At 44.9% G+C, this 12,958-nt stretch overlaps 1 protein-coding gene across 2 annotated transcripts in view; it reads right to left on the bottom strand.

Annotated features, from left to right (window-relative positions):
* Positions 1 to 12,958, bottom strand: part of LOC144721212 (glutamate receptor-interacting protein 1-like) — a 338,853-nt gene that overhangs the window by 160,658 nt on the left and 165,237 nt on the right. The gene's annotated exons all lie outside the window — the stretch shown is intronic.

The following is a 12,958-nucleotide window of genomic DNA, read 5'->3' on the forward strand; positions in this document are numbered from 1 at the left end:
GCGGGAATCGAACTCGGGTCGCCGGGTTCGTAGCGCAGCTCGCTAACCACTACACTACCGCTCCCCACAGGCCATTTGTCTCTGGTAGAGTGTCTGCACACAGAGACATATGGCCTGTTCTTGCGTATGATAGTAACTTTGTTGACTTTTTTTTAAAGAGACGAGTAGTATCTCAGAGCGCTGTACACGCGACAAGCGTCTTGCATCACATCTCATCTCAACACATTTGAGAGGGCACCCCCAGCGGCTGTTGTCCCGGTGGGTACAAAGTCACTCAGCACCTTGCCTGCAATTGGGGATTAGGCTGCCAGAAGGGGCGGGCGGGGGGGGGGGGGGCGATGATTGCCGCGTGTAATCCCAATTTAGTAATTTGTGGTGTAATTTTTCGAATTTAGCAAACGTGGACTCCAGTAACACAGTGACCTCCTCTTGCGACAGGGGATCTTCAACGTCCAATGTGAGGCGGATGGTGTTTTGTATGGCCACGATAATTGAACCGGTAGTAATAACCAGGGAGGCCGCTGGATTCTAACCACGAACCTCTGCAACTACAAGCGGCGAACGCACAGCCGCTGGGCCGCATCACTGCACTGAGATTACCAGGGAAAGGCCCACTGAGCTATGTAGTTGTTTTTCAGAAACGACCTGGCCACAAATGATAGCCCAATTAAGTGGCTTCTCACGTGGGAAATTTATAGCATCCAAATACTCTAAACGCGTGTTTATTATTATTTGAGGGAAAAACCGGAGGACCCAAAGAAAAATCCACGCGACCATGGGGAGAATGACACGCAACCTCCAAATATACAGGCGTAAGGGTCGGGATCGAACCCATGTCATCCTACATACCAGGCGAGATAGTTAACATCTCGCCACGAGATCGAGTCCTCAACACACGTGGAGGAATCAATGAGTTAAGTTCATGGCAACCGTACCCATGGTAGTAGGAGTAGGAGTCGTAGCGATAGAAAAGCGATAAGCAGGCAACTGACTGCCGGTGAGCGGTGACTGGAGTGAATGACTGAGTGCTGGATCATCAATCAACCTCAAATGCCTTACGTTCAATTCTCTCCGGGCCACTGGGGCAGGGTACAGTGCACTCCGCCCCAGATATGACAACAGCATTTGTAGACAGCCCCGCTGATTTATAATGACCCTGTAGCTTCTCAACACTGTGGCCAGCGTATGGCTAACTGGCCATATGTTGGACGTGTAGATAAGGAGAGTGCTTAAATATATTTAATTAGCATATTGAGATTGGAGGGAGATGTTTCGAGGCTATGATGTCGATCTGTTATTTTAGTGGGGTGCCTATGAATGGATCACCCTGTGGAGTAAATAGTTTCGACAAAGACTTATGACTGTGAAACTCTAAATGTACGTGGGAAATAGATGCTCCGGTCAAAATGTGCATCCTTGACAAACGATTCGAGTGATCAAAGGTGCGGGGGCTCATCTACCGTGGTGTCCCTGAGCTCAAGATGTCAATTCCACATTCCCATGGAAGGGACCAGTGTCTCCAGTAAAGGACAACTGTTGACAATTCACAAAGTGGTACTCATTCTATTGACCTTGGAATAATTGCATTTCCAGTAAATACAAATCCTCTTTTATATGATGCATTGGATGGCTTTCATTTGCAGCAGTACAGATTACATGTTATTTACAGGCTCACTAAAACTCATTGGATGCTGAAGACTTTCAACAGATCCCGCACGAAATATACGGGGTTCAGCTGACTCATAGCAAGCACCTCTTAACCCTTTCTCGTTCCGATGACGTATGTGTATATCTTCAGAAAAACTGGAATAAAATTACTTTATCGGTACCGAGGCTCTCACAAGGCCATGCGGCAGGGGCGTGTGGCATAGTTTAGCGCCGGCTATCATAGAGTGCGGTCGTGTAGCTACAGTTATCCGCGGTGAGTACAATGTCTTTAAAAACAACGGCGCTACGCCTCTCGAAATAAAATTAACGGTGAACCGCTTGCGCGTTCCCATATTTAACGGTGAACGGGACCCACCCTGCAACTTGCAGTCGTCTCAGAATGGGAAAGGGTGAACTAATAGATTATCATCATTATTAAAACGATCCAAAAAAATGTGATTTTTCTACGAATATTAACACCAGAGAAATACAATTTTAAAAATGTGGTTGAATTGAAGGAGAAAAAGTGACCACTATATTGGTATAGGGTCTGATATTAAGATGTCCCATCACGTGATCTTGAGTAGCCAATCATGAGCTGGCAAGCTTGTTATAAATTCGACCTGAATTCAATTTTGGATGAATTCCTTCCTCCTCCAAAAGGTCTGGCTGCACACAGACACTTCTAATACCACTCAGCGCTTCATACAGCTCTGCGCTGCTGTCACTACAGATTCACATCACTTTAAAATGAAGTTTTTTTTCTGTAGCGACACATCTCCACTCACGGATGCTCATAAATGATCTGTGTAAAAAGATGGGCCTCAGCACACACGCACGCACGCTTCTGAAACATGCATCTCGCCGATGGAACGTCCACCGTTGCTCAAACATTGCCAAACCCCGACTTTCAATCCCGTGCCAAAGGCAACAGAAGGCGCGTACGGCCACGTTTTGAAGACGCAAGGGCAGCTGTGGACTCACGGCTGACGCGATCGCCTTCTGCTACCACATAACCAGTAAGCATCGCAACGTGTGTGGGGGCACCTTCCCACCACAAACATCGTATGCACCAGTCCAATTCGTTTTCTGCTTCATGAGGATCCGTGCCGCTTGGACGACCAGCAATAATAAACCGTGTGACATTTTCTACGTGGTCTGTCTTTTTTAAAATGTATTTGATTTGTTTGATGAAGTGCCCCTTTGACATTAAGATACACAAGGACGTCGGCATTTCCTTTGCTGCTTTGCTTATAGTTACGACTGTCATAGTGACACCCTTAAAAAAACTCAGTATTGAGTTAAATGCACGGAGAACACTATCCCCTTCAGCAACACGCCATCGTAAAATCGCCAACCCAATGTGAAATGGCACCTCCTCGTATCAAGGTGATGTACTCGCAATTTTCCACATCTACATCCGTGACCGCTATGTTTAGTTCAAGTCCTCTAATTCAAACAAGCATTGGGTAGTTCTCATCTCCATACTGTAGGTGGACATTCCGCATTGCTATGACAAGTTACCATTCTTTCAATCAGAAAACTACTGCTGACTTCCCGTAAAGTGGTACTTTTTAAAATCAGGCTCAGTGGGATGATTGGATGAGTCGAAGCCTGAATGGGCTTTGTAACCTCTTGATTGTCAGGCAGGCAGGCGCTCCGCCATGTAACCACTAAGCTCAAGTTACATACACGCAGGATCGGTAAATGGCATAAGGGTTTCGAAAGCTGCAAGGCATCACACACAAGTGGCGTATGTGGCAAAAGCTCGGTACAATTATTTACAATTCGTAGTCAATCCAGCAAAGTTCACATTCTAATAAAGAATACATATAATTTGCAGCTTGAGGCTTTCCTTCATCCAGTAATTAATCGATCCTGAGTGATGGCATTTAAAACAAAAATCATAATAATTAAACATTTTTAATCCACTGCTGGATGAACGCTGACCCACACTGTGTCAGTCATTGGGGTTGATTTGTCCATACTTCACAGCGATGATCAGTGCGGGTTGGTGAAGGGGGAGACCCAAAACCTATTGTAAACTAAACTATTTTTTATTTTACCACTGAGCTACATAGCTCTCTTTCATAAGTGACCTGGCCACAAATGATAGCTCAACGAAGTGGCTTATCAGCCAAATACTCTAAATGCATATTTCTAAATGTGGAGGGAAAAACCGGAAAACCACGCCACCACGGGGAGAGAGACATGCAAACTGGAAATATACAGTAGGTGTCAGGGTCGGGATCGAACCCACGTCTTGCCACCGTGGCGTACCCGACTCAGATTTCACTCACAAACTGAATATCAACCATGGGCAGGAATCAAACTCAGTCGCTTGGGTCCGCATGGCTGTGCGCGCTAACCACTGCGCCACTGCATCCTCCATGCCCTAATGTGCTTTCCTTCCGAGGCGGCTACCTCCCTTGCCTCCATGCAATGTGAACTCTCAACCCTGTGACTGCTGGCCGGTCGCGAAGCCTCTCATAACTAACGACGTAAAATAATGGCCTCATTATGCGGATGGCTGCACAAACACTGCACCGAGCAGGTGACCGCCAGTAATCTAAAGTGTCCCGAGTTCACGCATACTCGAGCAGGCGCTGGGAAAGGCGACTGCGTGCTTACAAGCACAGACAGTCCGACCGAAGAGCGAGAAGAACCGTGAGTTTGCTTGCAAAGCGACAACTTTGCATAAAGTCAACAGGATTTGTCCTAGACAGTGAACGGCGCTATCATTGTAATGTGAATTTCCACCGTTGACTCCGTAGTGCGCACCCTAACAAGCGACAACTTTGCATTAAGTCAACATGATTTGTCCTGGGCAGTCAATGGCACTGCTATAGGAATGTGGAATTTCCACTATTGGTTCTGCGGTAACAACAATGGAAAGCACCTCCCAATTCCCATTTGAGCAGAGACAAAGGCAAAGATCCCCCATATGGCCTTTAACAGACTGTCGGGGCAAGCGCTGTTAGTGAGCACTAATGAAGGCTGGCACGGCACGAGCAGTTGAAGGCCAACTCCCCAGTGATGATGTTTGCATACCGCACCAGGTACGCATCGTTAAGGCCGAGTCGACCTAGGGGAGAACCAGGACCGGTTCAAATATTCACCTCTGTTATTGGCCACGAGTGGAAATCCAACTCGGGTCGCCAGGTTCGTAGTGCGGTGCAGTAGCCGCTGCAGCACCGCTCTCCCACGAGCAGAGACAAACAAGCCCCAATACCAGTGCCCGCCATTCGCCACTAAGTGACGGTGAAGTCACCATGGCGCCTGTGCCAGGCCAGGTGCACTTTGAGGCCACGTGAACAATCGAAGACTCCCTGCTGGCAGGAGGTCACGGGACAGACCCAGGTGCCAAGCACACACACATACGCGAAACACTTTAAACTTAAGACACCAACGGGATACTGATGCAACCGTCTGCAGGAACAACGTACAAGAGAGGCTTCATAACACAAACCCACAGGATGCAAGTGCACGAAAAAGCGAAAGGGGGGGAGTGGTGGTCCATAGAGATAGGATACAGGGGGATGGATGAATGTGTAAGAGGGTGCGTGGGATATGCAGCGTCCATGCTGATGGATCGACCGAGATAGCTCCGCACTCCATCCCACCTCCGCTCGGATGCTCCAGGGGTATAAGTACAATGATGTCTACACAGAAAACAAGAGTGTTCTCTCCAGGCGCTCTCAGCACGATAGTCTGTTTTTTGTTACGATAACTAAAAGGTGGAGAACCGTCTCGTATATATATAACGTGTAAACCAATAAATCACTTTGACTTCATTGTGTCGGGCAAGACAGAAAACATCCCACCGTCATTAACATTGCCCCATAACCGAAACTCGAATTTATTTTGCATGAATTGCTGCATTATAGTGCATTATTTTGTCTCCCTCTGCCTTTGGCACTTGTAATGAATAGGCCGAGTGGGTGCGAGTGGCATGGCGGTTCGAAGACCGCTTTCACGCTGCACTACGAACCTGGCGACCCGAGTTTAATTTCTGGAGACAGTTGACATTGGTGATCAGTGCTATCTGAACTAGTCGTGGGTCACCCTTTTCAACTGACCGACGTGGTGAAGTATGGTCAAACAAGCCTCGTCACCGCAAGGCATTGGGAGGCCTTCATCTGCACCTCCGATTACCACGGTTGGCTCCGTACGGTGCGAAAAAAGTTCAACATACATCCATCCAGCGGTGGATTGAAAAAAGGGCTGTGAATTATTCAAAAAAGTATTCCACTTTAGTCAGCCAGAACAATATGAATGACTTACAGCTGGAGGAAAGCATTTCACAACGCGGTGTCTTGAAGCGCGAGAAAATTACTGGGTGTTAAATGCATCACCAGTGCAACCTGCAGCCCATCGATAGGTGCTCAATAAAGTCTCCTCCATCACGTGAGCAGTGGTCATTGCTCACGTCTGTTGGCAGTCATAGGCCAGTGGTGGGAATTCCACAGTCCCATGGTGAGGGGCCTAACATCTGGTCCTGACGTTGCTTTGCTTTTAGCCACCAGACTCTGCACGTGGCATCCAATTAACACTTTTGTGGACTTCCGGAATGCTTCATTAGCTCTGCCTCTTAATGAAGACGTCCAGTCAATTACACAAAGGCTTAGTAACCACACGCAGGTTTCGCACATTTGACAGTGGGGTTCTTGTCAGCGTGTAAAATTACCCGAAACCCCCTTAATAATCTTCAGCAATTACAGTGCTTAAGTGGTCAAAATGAGACAGCATTTCGATTAGCATTGTCGATTGCGATTGCCAGCGTGGGCAGCGTGACGTTTTAATCACAAGCGTGGCGGCCGCGGGGGATAAATTATGGCCCGCCTTAAGCACTGTTCCCAAGTCTACTTCCGATCGATACGCGGGTGCGATGCACTCCATTAAAAAGTGGGCCTTCCCCACGTGTACCATCCCATGATAAAGACCCTAACCCTTGCTGCCTAAAGCCGCTTTAACTTTCCAGGACTTTAACAAAAAAACTTCCACGGCACGCGCGGCAATATTTATAGGCCACTACAAGTTTCAAGGCCACACACTATCTTCCCATAATTGAATATCGCACATTTTCAATTCTTAGACACGCCGCATAACGAGCTTCAGAAATTATGGGAAATGTATCGAGATTTATTTCGGCGGCCCTTTTAATTGCATCCACCAACCTGAGATGAAAGTACATTCTATTTTACTAGATTCAACCTGCATGAAATAGTACCACAGTAAAATTTGCAATTACATCTGTAAATGAAAGAAGCAGCTAAATTTCTCCCACAGGGCCAATTGATTTTTGCTACTGCCAGACATCTCTCATCCTTTCTCCATCTCACTCTCCCTGTATCTTTCCCCCCCCTCCCACCCCTTCCCCACAACTGCCCTCTCTCCCTATCACTCTCCGTTTTCCCTTTTAAGTCTGTCACCTCAATATTCCTTCTGGTGTGAGGTTGAGTGAACAGGACATGTTGGCATGTACCATTTAATCACGCGTGGGAGGGGGGAGAGGTATTGTTGCTCACCTCGCAGCCTTTCATTGGAGAGAACTGGGACCGCCGAGTTCAGGACAACCTCATGCCCTTGGCGGCATTATTCTCAGAGATGCCCACAGTAACAGAGTGAATGTGAATTATGCTACCTCTAGGCCAAAGCTCTTCAAGCTCATGACAGCTGTTGAATTAAAGATGCGAATTCACCACCGCTGGCCTTTTCATATCCACTCCGTGTATTACACACCTGACCGCTGTCAATGAGGGCAGCCATCTGTAATCAGGTCTGCATAAAATAGTAATATGCACTGAGATTCCACGTGATTTATGCAATGCTTTATTTAAATTAAAAAGTGAAAGCAAAAATATAGCCCGATGTCAATCCGCCGATGGATGAATGTCTCCCCATTTCTGTGTTGGTTGTGGGGGTTGTTTTGGGTTGTCTGAACCGACTGCAACCACGCTGGTCGGTACAGGTCACCGACACTCACTGCTGCAAAGGCTACCTCTGGAGACCACATATATGGAGTCCCCACTTGACCGCACTGTGCTTATGAGTCCCAATGATGATGAAAACCGGTCCACAGTTGTTTATCTCTGCATCACTACTGCTGTCCATCACATTTGCTGAAATATATTTTGATGGTGAATTGAGAGAAGAGGACCATAATGCACTTCTTCAGGACATGCTGATAGGATTTTACACAGAGGCTGTGTATTATTTGTTGATGGAATCCGCTGACCCGCCCCTACTGGACATCTGTGAAAAAGACCTTCATAGCTCATCAGATTCTTCCAGGATAAATCAAGATTCAGATACTTTTTAGACATGTTTACGTGTTGTTTGAAACGTATGTCAGCGCATTTCACTCCACGCGCTGGGAGCTTCTTCTTCTTCTTAATGAACTCGGTATGCGAAAACAAATTGGATAACTACGTACATATGTACGTTTCATTTATTTCGCACAATACGTAGCCAACTGTGCTTATCAGAGGTGCGGGGGAAGGACATAAAATTAAACATAAAAAGCTGTTTTTGTATGTTTTTTTTACTATCATGTGAAACCGCAAAAAAACATACACGGTAGTATCACTCTCCAGTCTCTTAACACGCACAATCTAAAAACCCAATTCTCTTTTCATAGGCCCCTAAAATAGAGGACTTCTGAGAAAATGGGAAGAATAATAATTCCTCCCTTCATCAACCCCTTGTTACAGGAAACTACTTCAGTGAAAATGTGCACGAAGTCGCTTCTTGTTAGAATAGGTGTCAATCACTTGAACTGCAGATCAATCAATCAATCCAGAGGACTCCCGTTGGGATAGAGTCGTGCAGATTCCCAGAAAATTGGCTCTTACAGTAAAGTCCGTTCATTTGTTACATTTTTCTGTTAAGCTGAAACCATATTGACTTGTCTTGAGGTGCCACATGCAACAGCTGCCAAAGATATTGAATACCACTCTTTAAGTGAAACAAGGGAGTCAAGCAGAAGGGCTTTGATCGAGGATCTTCGATAAGAAAATTACGTTTTGCTGCTGTGGGAGGCTTTGGCATTTACACTAATTTGAACCATGATTGCAATCATTTTAAACATAATCTAACGTGATTCGGGAAATTTGTATGTACGTAGGTATGTTGAAATTATTTCGCAACGTACATAGCCAATCGTGTGAATCTCAGGTGCAGAGGAACGAGAACAAACTAAAGACAAAAAGCAGTTCTTAAGAAATGAGTCTTTAATCTCGATTTAAAAGTGCATAGCCCGAGTGGCTTTCCTAATATCGGAAGGAAGAGCATTCCAGATGGCCGCATAAGCGCAACTGAAATTGCACAATGCAGTAACCGTCTTTGTTCGATGGTAAGAAAAAAACCACTGCGAGGAAGACCGGAGTTCGCATGATGGTTTACGCCCCTTGACGAAATCATCAAGGTATTGCGGTTAATTTTTGGCAAGCTGTATGTAATGAGCGCAATGTCCTCAATTTCTTTGATTTCTTCGTTTTATTAAACGAATTTGTTTTGGTGGTAGTAGTAGTCATAGTAATGATACTAACAGTTACTTGCTTTACGCTCGCCGTGTGGCGACGTCGCGGTGCAGAGAATCTCCCCGCCCGAAATAATAATACTTAAACCGTGAGTTTTTAAACACTACAACATGCAAAGATTTTTAATATCCACTCGTCACAACTATCGGTCAAGAGTTTCCGTGTGAACGAAACCTTTATATTTGCAGACAATGAGCGGACAAAGTACATCGGGATACAGTCATATGTGTGTGTGCATAAGATTGCTGAGTGAATATATAAGTATCTCCTTGCAGATACAAAATAATGTCTCAGTGCTGATATGACCACTGGGCAATGCTGGTCTGTGTTGGCTGCCCTTGCCAACAGAAGCTGTAAGAGACTGACCCCTGTGTAATAAAACCACCGTTGGCTTTCCGCAGATTGGTACCTGGCCCCTGAAGGCTGAGGGGGGCAGTTTCGGCCCAGATTGGAAATTGGACGCGGAGTCTTATGACTTTTTTATATTTAGAGATGCAATATAATTTTTGACTGGGAAATGACTGCCTCTTCAGCTGCCGCTATGTCGACTAAATGTAAGGACAACTTGATTTCCAAATTCAACCGCCTCTCAAACAAGAAACCGGACCCACACATTGAAAAGCTAGATGTTAACAAAGTCGTAATTAATCGCAGTAACAGTCCTATTTCTGAAGGTCTGAAATCCGTTTTAGCTAAAGGACTAAACTTTGTAGTCACACCTAGACACATACCAGTTAATGATATAATTGCTCGAGTAGATGTAGCTCTCAAGGGCTTGAGTCACATCGCTGCAGACGTAGCAAGATCTGAAATCTCTGCAACCCTCAAAAACGCTAAGATGCCAGCTAGCAACATCAGCAAAGATGAGCGTTTTGAATTAGCTCAATTAAAAAAGAGGGATGACATTGTCATCCTCTCAGCCGACAAAGGCAATGCCACTGTCATCATGGACAAAATAGAATACAACAACAAAATTCAAGAACTACTCAACGATGGCAGCTATACAAAAATAAAAAGAGACCCCACCAACAGCCTCGTCTCCAAAACCAACAACATCATTTCTGCTTCAACCGCATTAATTGATCAGACCAAACAGTTATCGTTGAAACCTTCTGCAGCCAGGCCACCAAGATTGTACGGCTTGCCAAAGATACATAAAGAAGATACACCTCTTCGTCCCATTGTCTCTACTATCAACTCCCCCACTTACAAACTGGCTCGTTTTTTGTCCGAAATCCTACGGCCTTTCACTGGAAAAACCACCTCTGCAGTACTAAACTCTACTGACCTGGTATCGACAATCAAGGGGATTGCCCTGTCCCCAGACGACCTGCTTGTCAGTTTTGATGTGGTTTCCTTGTTCACCAAGGTGCCTGTGCCTGACACCATCGCAATCATTGAAGACTTGGTTCATCAAGGACTGAATGCTGGGATACCCCCCCTGGTGAGACACTGCTTAACCAATACATACTTCACCTGGAATGGAACCTTCTACAAGCAAATTGAGGGCACCCCAATGGGCTTCCCCCTATCTCCGGTTGTAGCCAACATCTTCATGGAGAAATTTGAGACGGACGCCATCCAGACTGCCACTCTACGCCCGACCTTATGGAAGAGGTACGTAGACGACACTTTTGTCATCTGGCCACATGGCCGGCCTGCTCTAGACCAATTTCTCGACCACATCAATTCCATACACCCAGCCATCAGATTCACCATGGAAGTCGAAAATGATGGCAAGCTACCCTTTTTGGATGTCCTAATCAAAAGGAGACCTGATGGTTCAATGAGCCACTCTGTCTACAGGAAAGCCACCCATACGGATGCTTATCTAAAACCGGATTCCCACCACCATCCATCCCAGAAGAATTCCCTCATCAAGACTCTATATCATAGAGCCCAATGCATCTCCGACCAGGAACACATTTCCAGTGAACTCAAACACGTATGCCAAGCTCTTAAGGCTAATGGTTACTCCGACTACACAATCCGCAAAGCCATCACTCCAACCATCAAGAAGGATCCTGTTGAGGAGCCTTTCAAGACCATCACCTTACCCTACATTGCTGGGGTCACAAAAAAGATCTCCAAAATCCTGATTAAACACAAGATCCAGGTCCGATTCAACACAGTACATAAAATCTGCGATCTGGTACCGTCTGTAAAAGATGTGGTTCCAGACATACAGTACCCTGGTGTCTACAAACTAAGTTGCCTCTGTGGTAGCAGTTACATTGGGGAAACCAAACGACATGTCTCGGACCGCATCCGTGAACATAAAGCTGACCTGAAACACGGTAGGACAAACACCTCAGCCGTGGCAGATCACTGTTACAACTCAGTGGGCTCACATGACATTGACTTCTCCAAGACAGAGGTTCTCTGCAAGCCATCTGGCTATCATGAGAGATTCGTTCATGAGGCGATCCACATATACAAACACAGAGACAATTTTAACCGAGAAGATGGATTCTGGCTTAGCAATCACTGGAAGGACGTAATAAACCATTTCGATACACATTAGGGTGGGTAGAATAATACATAGTGTTATATAAAAATGTATAAGGTATAGGGTGGTTTATAGCAATACAGTATGTAATTTAATGTTGGGTTTGTCTATGGCAGTATATAGTACGGTATAGACGCGTGTGATGTAAGAGAATAAAGTTTAGATGGAAGCATATTATATAATTTTTTACAACGTAGAATTTTTTATGTATTACTTACTGTTAGTAACTCAGCTTATTGTAGAGTATAGTAAGTACACTGATGATGCTATGTAGTTTATACTTTAGTTTGTTATGCAGTTTTTACTTTAGTTTTTTACGTGGTTGTTTAGTAACTGCAGCTACATACTATTAACATTCCTTTCCTTTGTTAATGCTACCCCCCCCCCCCCTTTGATGCTGCTAATCCTGCATAATGCACGGGCATAGTATTGATTTGGAACCTCCCCAGCCCACCTCCTACGCATTTTCCATATGCTGAATTCCTCTTGATATGCAAATTATTTTGTCTAGGCGCTCTTCTTCCCACCTCCCCCCCTCTAACCCAGCTTAAATATACGCTCCAAGCTTGGTGGTGTTTCATTCTTCGCCTGAGGACGGCTACTTGCGTTGTGGCCGAAACGTCGTGAGAATTGTTTTATTATGTTTTATTTTTATTATTTTATTACTTCCCTTCTACGTGACTTTACCGAAAGAACCAAGAAGTTGTATAAGGCAATTTGAACAATTGGATGCAACTTGGAGGACATTCTCATGCAGAGTTCTTGAGTAATATCGTGCACAGAGCTAAATGGAAGGTCATGATCGCTGAGAAAGAGGGGGAGAGAGACAGTCTTATGATTGTGAATCATGTACTAGCCACATGCAGGCATTGATTATGTGCCTTCTAATGGGTGCATTCTGAAACGACTTTAGATCTCCAGAACTACAGTGAGGTAAAAAAGTATTTGATACCCTGCTGATTTTGTATGTTTGCCCACTGACAAAGAAATTATCATATTCTTAGGTTTTTTCGGTAAAGTCATGTAGGTAAAAAATTAAAATTAATAATTTTACCTACGTGACTTTACCGGAAAAAACCTAAGAATATGAATCATTGCAGTCACGAAAGCTTCAAATCTAGAAAGAAATGATCAGTCTGTAACTTTAATGGTCGGTTAATTTGAACAGTGAGAGACAGAATAATAACAAAAACATCCAGAATAACGCACGTCAAAAATGTTATAAATTGATTTGCATTATAATGAGGGAAATAAGTATTTG

The sequence above is a fragment of the Lampetra planeri genome, chromosome 11, assembly GCF_965212315.1.
Source record: "Lampetra planeri chromosome 11, kcLamPlan1.2.h2, whole genome shotgun sequence".
Lineage (NCBI taxonomy): Eukaryota > Metazoa > Chordata > Hyperoartia > Petromyzontiformes > Petromyzontidae > Lampetra > Lampetra planeri.